This window comes from Chelonoidis abingdonii, chromosome 11 (assembly GCF_003597395.2).
Source record: "Chelonoidis abingdonii isolate Lonesome George chromosome 11, CheloAbing_2.0, whole genome shotgun sequence".
NCBI classification, from domain to species: Eukaryota; Metazoa; Chordata; order Testudines; family Testudinidae; genus Chelonoidis; species Chelonoidis abingdonii.
In genome coordinates, this window is record NC_133779.1 from 53,530,142 (window position 1) to 53,536,141 (window position 6,000).

Below are 6,000 nucleotides of genomic sequence, written 5' to 3' on the forward strand. Positions count from 1 at the left end.
TTCCAGAAGACAGATTCCTAGCTCCAATCAAACAACACTGCGTGCAAGTTCGTGTGCGTTCTGTTTTATATCAGACATACTTGCACACTTCAGAAGTCTACAATCAGTAGAAAGCCAGTTAGACCCTGACAATCGTCATTTGCAAGGTGGGGGCAAACAATCAATTATACTTCAGTGGTACATAATACAAAGTCCAATAACATGATTAAAATACAGCACACCAGCCCATATTAAGAGTGTTGAATTGATATTTATAGCTCCTTAGTTACTGAACAATCCATTATTATAATGGATATGTAGCTATAAACACACTAATGGACCAGCTTTGCCAGAACATACAGTATCGCAGCCACATTTGGACTAAGCAGCACAGGCACAATGGCTGAGGAGACAGGGCAGCAGTATGAAAAATGTCAGGCATTTCTCTGGTCTACTGAAGACTCCCTACCTTCAGAGTTATCCTGATTTCAGTCTGCTTCACCAGACAGCAAAAAACCCATTGCTCTTTGCAGACAGATCCCTGCTGTGAACACAACCCTTTGTATCTGCATACACTGGATCTCTTGTACACTCTCACCGCCTTGTATTTGTTCACTTGAGGTTCCTATATTTAAGCAGGATTTTCTCTCAAGTACTGGAGTATGGCAACCTGACTCCTTTAAGAGCCAGGGAGGCTGTCAGGTGGTTGAGGCCCAAAATGTACCTTGATGAAGATCTTATACAGCCCAATAACCCTTTCATCACAACATGCCGCTCTAGGAGTACGTCAAAAAAGGCAGCACTCTGGACTCTCAGTAGATAGCTGCAGCTAGCCCCGGGCCCCCACCTTCCAAAAGGCACATTATACTGTTGAGCACTCAGTTACTTTTCAGATGTGTGCAATATGTGAAGCCCATTTACGTAGTATGAAAACCACAGGGCTGGAACCCCTACCCCTGGCCAGCTCTCTCTTTTTCTGCCATAGCTGCCCCCTCCACCATCACTCCTTTCTAGGGTATAGTTCTGAGGCTGGCCAGCACTGGCTAATGGCATTCCAGCCAGACAGCTACTGTTCATTCTCTTTCCAAAGACCTCCCAGCTACAACTCATACGCCACCACCACCCCTCAGTATTACAAAAATAATTCAAGAATAAGAGGGATGGAGATATCAATTGATATTTACATGATTTTAATTTAAATGAAAATATTTCAATTGCTCTTAAGCCTTGCCTTAGAGTGATGGGGGATTTACAGTGTCCTGGTGCATGAGAACCTGACAATGAAACTGACCAGACTTAATACTTCCATGGATGCTATTTACTTTAGTTTCACTGCCTGCCCAGAGGAGACAGCACATTTAGCTGCTGAGGAAATCCTTTTAGTTTTAAAAACAGAGCACTCCATGGCACCTTCCAGCCAGAGATGTCAGTGTGTTGCAGAGATGGGCGAGTATCATTATGACCATCTGTGAGACGGGGAACCAGAGACGAAGAGAGGGGAAGTGACTTGCCCAGCGTCAGAGCAAGTCAGTGGCAGAACTGGGAGTAGAAACAAAATCCTCTGACTACTAGTTTGGGGCCTCTTCCACTAAACAAATGCTGCCTCTGACACACAAGAAAAAGCAATCCAGTAAACTCAAGGGGACTTTGTTTCTCAACTACAGAAGACTTCTCTTAGTGGAGCCTTCCCAGTGGAGTCTTATCTCAGTTAAGTGACAAGACTTTCTCAAAAGCCTGAAGGGCCTGGAGATGAGTTATTGTGCTGATACATATCAGTAATACGCACTACTTAAGCTTGTCAGCGCTTCACGGCAGAAAAAGCCTTTCTGATGCGTTTGTCCAGCACCTAGCACAATGGGACCCTGATCTACAACCGGGGACCCTATGTGCTACCATGCTGCAAATCTCCTCCTTTCCCTAACCCCTCCCAAACACACACGTCTTTATTTGGCACATTCCATATTAACCACCCAGAGGTTCAAGAGAAAGTCATACCCATGGAAAACTTGGGTAAAGACCACTTACCCTAGTGGCACTAGCTAAATGAGCTCACTGGTAAGCAAAGGTTATGCCAATCCTGTACTGATTAGTCACCAGTCTTTGCCATTCACTGTAATATCCTATTTACAATAGGAACATTTGCTAAAGATCTCCAAATGTTAGCAACACTGGAAGCCTTAAGACATGATCCTGCAGAGAGAACTGCATGAGCCCAGATGTCCTCTTGCATGGCGCTCTGTGCAGGACCAGGTTCTCCTGTAGACAGACTGCCAGAATTTTTAACAACATATCATACGAGCAGATCTAATCAAGATGGTGTTAGAAACACGAGCAGTCTGCCTCTCTAAGGGCCTTGAATGCAGTTAATATCAAGAGAGCAGAATCAGGGGTACCAACAGTGGACATGTTTTTAGGAAGGCTCTCTCTATACTAGGGAAGCTATGAGACTAACAGGTCCTGAAGATCACACCAAATATGCAGATTTCCCAATTAAGTGCATCCCAATTAAATGGAGAAAACTGTATGATTTTTTTTAACCTGGCAGTGTGTGTGTTTTACTCAGGACACACACACACACACGCTTTAATTTCCAGATTCACCCTCTCTTGGGAGCACACAAATCAGATCTTGGCTACTCTTTTCCTTTAAAATCGTAAGGGGGGAGAGATAACCCATTAAATTAAGGGTTTCCTTTTAGAGATAAAGCACCTCAAAGCTACCAAACAGGACACCTTTAAATTACTGCACATAGGCTAGTTCTGAAGCACAATGGAACAGCCTTGTCAATTAATAATATTATTTTACATGCCATATCCAAGGTACTCAATTCAACTCAATGAGGCTTTGACACAACTAGCTTCACAAACGTTGCTAAACTGCAAGAGAGAGATCCCCCTCCGCCATTTGTAAGAGACACTCAGAACCCTTCACATTCAGGTTCACCCCCACCCTGTTTGAAGAGACAATTGACTTCATTTGGCAGAAGAAAAGATATGATTTGCCTGACATCACACAACCAGGCAGCAAAATGGCCAATGAAATTCAGTGTCAGACATAAGGTAGCGTACACTGGAAAGAACAATCCTTGAGTTATTCACACACATTATGGGTTGTCTACACACAAGACCTGTACCTCTTTAGCTGTACCAGTATAGTCAAAGCAGTTCAACACCCTAGTGAGAGCAGTTATCACAATATAAAAGGTGCTTTATCCCGCACCTGGTCTACATTTAAAACTTATACTGGCATAGCCAGATCAGGCAGTGGAGGGAGGGAGGAGGGGACGTGGGGACGACACACCATAGTGACAGAGCAACGCTGACAAAACCCCCAGTGTATGAAAGCTATGCCAACACAGAGTGTTCCTGTCAGCCCAGCTAATGGGAGGTGGTGTTCCTACACCGGCAGAACACCTCCTTCAGTCACTGTATACTGCATCTACAGTAGGGGGCTACAAGTATGTTTATACTACCTGTTGGATCGGCAGGTAGCAATTGATCTATTGGGGATCGATTTATAGCTTCTAGACGAGATGCAATAAATCGATCCGCGAATGGACGCCCATACTCCACCTTGGCAGGAGGAGTAAGCAGCTTCGATGGGGGAGCTGCAGCAGTCAACTCGCCGCTGTGAGGACGGCCAGGTAAGTCAAACTAAGATACGCAACTTCAGCTATGCTATTCATGTAGCTGAAGTGAAAGTATCTTAGCTCGATCCTCCCCCACCACCACCACAGACCAGCCCTAAGCAGCTATAGCCTCAGTATGGCTATTCACTTTCTCATACAGGTACAAATATACCTGGATACATTGCTTTTATACCTGCAAAAGAGCTTACATGGACAGTTCTTTCAGTTAAAAAAACAAAAAAAAATCACTCCACTAACCAAAATAAAGAGTGGTCAAATTATCAAGTGCAGACCAGGCCTTAGTTAATTAGCACTCAGGAAAGAGACTTGGGCACTATTTATGGACACTTCAATGTGCAATACTGTCAAAGAAAAATAAAACCACCACAACAACCCTAGAGTGTTCTGATGTACAAACAACAGGAAAGCAAATATTATAAAGCTATTCAGAAGTCAAGAGGACCCCTTCACCTCGATTACTGTGCTCATTTCTGTCCACCTTATCTCAGGAGGTTCTAAGACAGGTATAACTATGTCACTTAGGGATGTGGTTTTTTTTTTTTTAAAGCTGGTTATTCAGGTAAAAGACCTAGAATAAATGCAGTTACACAGTACCGGTATGCGCCGCTCCCCTCTCTCATACAACAGTTATACTGGCATGGGTACCTTTACTGCTCTAACTGTGCTCATCTGGAGGGGGATTGTACCTATTTAACTATATTGGTCTTGTCATAGCACTACAACTTTCTAACGTTGACAACTCCTTAGTTTAGGGAAGATAAATAAGAAGAGACAACAGAGGTACAAACTAAGAAATATTACAGAAGGAGATCAGGTAATCCCATTTCCCATTTCTAGAGCCATTACAAGACAGGGATATCAGATTCTGATAAAAGGCAACATGTTTAAAACCAAAAAACAAACAGTACAAACAACATGTGAAACTCATTGCCTCAAGAAATCACTGAGAACAAAAGTTTAGTAAGATTATTAATAGGATTAAACACTTACATGGATAAGAACATCCAGTTACATTACATGGGATAAGGAATATATATATATGCAGATCATAAGCCAAGGTCCTGGGGTTATGGTATAACCTGTCCATTGGTGATTTCTTCCAGGCTGCCCTTTAAAGGGTTTCTTGCACCTTCCTCTAAAGTATCTATTACAGGTGATGCTGGAAACAGGATACTAAACTAACCTGCCCATTGGCAAAGCCTGTATGGCAATTCCTGTGTTCTTACAAAGAGTCAGTGGCAGAAAAGGAAATGAAACCCAGGAGTCCTGATTCCCAATGTGCTGCTTTAACTACTAAAGAACATGGCTTCAAGCATAAGAGCAGCAGCTCACTAGCCCAGGTATATCACCTTAGAATCAAACAACAAGTCCCTAATATTTAAATCACCTGTCAAAAAAAAAAAAAAAAACACAAAACCAAAAAAACCAACCAAAACAAAAAAACCAAAGGAAAAGAAAAGTTGCTGGCCCCAGGCTGGGATACATTACACTGAACACAAGACAGTTTTAGAGGCACTCACCTCACCTACTTCTATCCACCACACAGACCCAGCAGCACCTGGGAAACTGGCTCTGCAGATTTGCTGAAAGACTGAAAAAAAGATACAGATTAAATTCAAGAAGTGCCATGTATAATGGATCTCACCCTTTTGCACCTACTACTCTGAACTAAAGATATCTCAGACCGACTTCATCCACCCCATTCCCCCCCGCCAAGTACATGTATGTTTTTGTTTCAATTAAAGATTAAATGCAGCAGAAGTATTCCATGCCAGCCTAGTGTGTGTGTCGTCAAGGGCCCACATAAAGGGCCCGAGATGGCCACTCTGGGTGAACCCCAGAAAAGACACCTCCTCCCTGCCCCCCAATACAGCTCATGAGTTTCCCACACATGCCCGCCCGACACCGTTAAAGCTAAAGCTGGAGGAACAGCCAGGTTCAGCCGCTCTCTGCAGGGTTGAATCATCAGGTAGCCGGGAGGGAGCAAGAGCATGGCCAGGTGCAGGCTGGGTCAGGAGGCACCTGAGCCAGAGCATGGAAGGTCCAGGAGCAACCCCCTAACCACAGAGGAAGGGCCCGAACAGGGGGTAAGGGAGGCCTGGGACCGTCCCAGCAGGGCCGGGGCCTGTACGAGAGAGGGAGGCGGAGGGAGGGGAGCGGGGCGTGTCCCGGGCGGAAGGGGAGGAAGCGGGGTCAGGGTCTGGCCGGGGGTGGAGCAGGTTCGGGCTACGGGAGCGGGGCCTGGCTAAGGGAGAGGGGTGGGGCCGGGATCTGTCGCGGGAGGGGGAGCGGAGCGGGGCCGGGGGAGGAGCGGGTTCAGCCTACAGGAGCGGGGCCTGTCCCGGGATCTGTCCCGGGAGGGGGAGGGGAGC

The 6,000-nt window shown here is 45.3% G+C and overlaps 1 protein-coding gene across 4 annotated transcripts in view; it reads right to left on the bottom strand.

The window, feature by feature from the left end:
- The window catches only part of DCAF8 (DDB1 and CUL4 associated factor 8), a 46,751-nt gene that overhangs the window by 40,108 nt on the left and 643 nt on the right, over positions 1 to 6,000 (bottom strand). For all 4 annotated transcript variants that reach the window (XM_032796296.2, XM_075071124.1, XM_032796297.2 and 1 more), the window contains exon 2: positions 5,149 to 5,219. The gene's annotated coding sequence lies outside the window, so the exon portion shown is untranslated. The remainder of the gene's footprint in view (positions 1 to 5,148; positions 5,220 to 6,000) is intronic.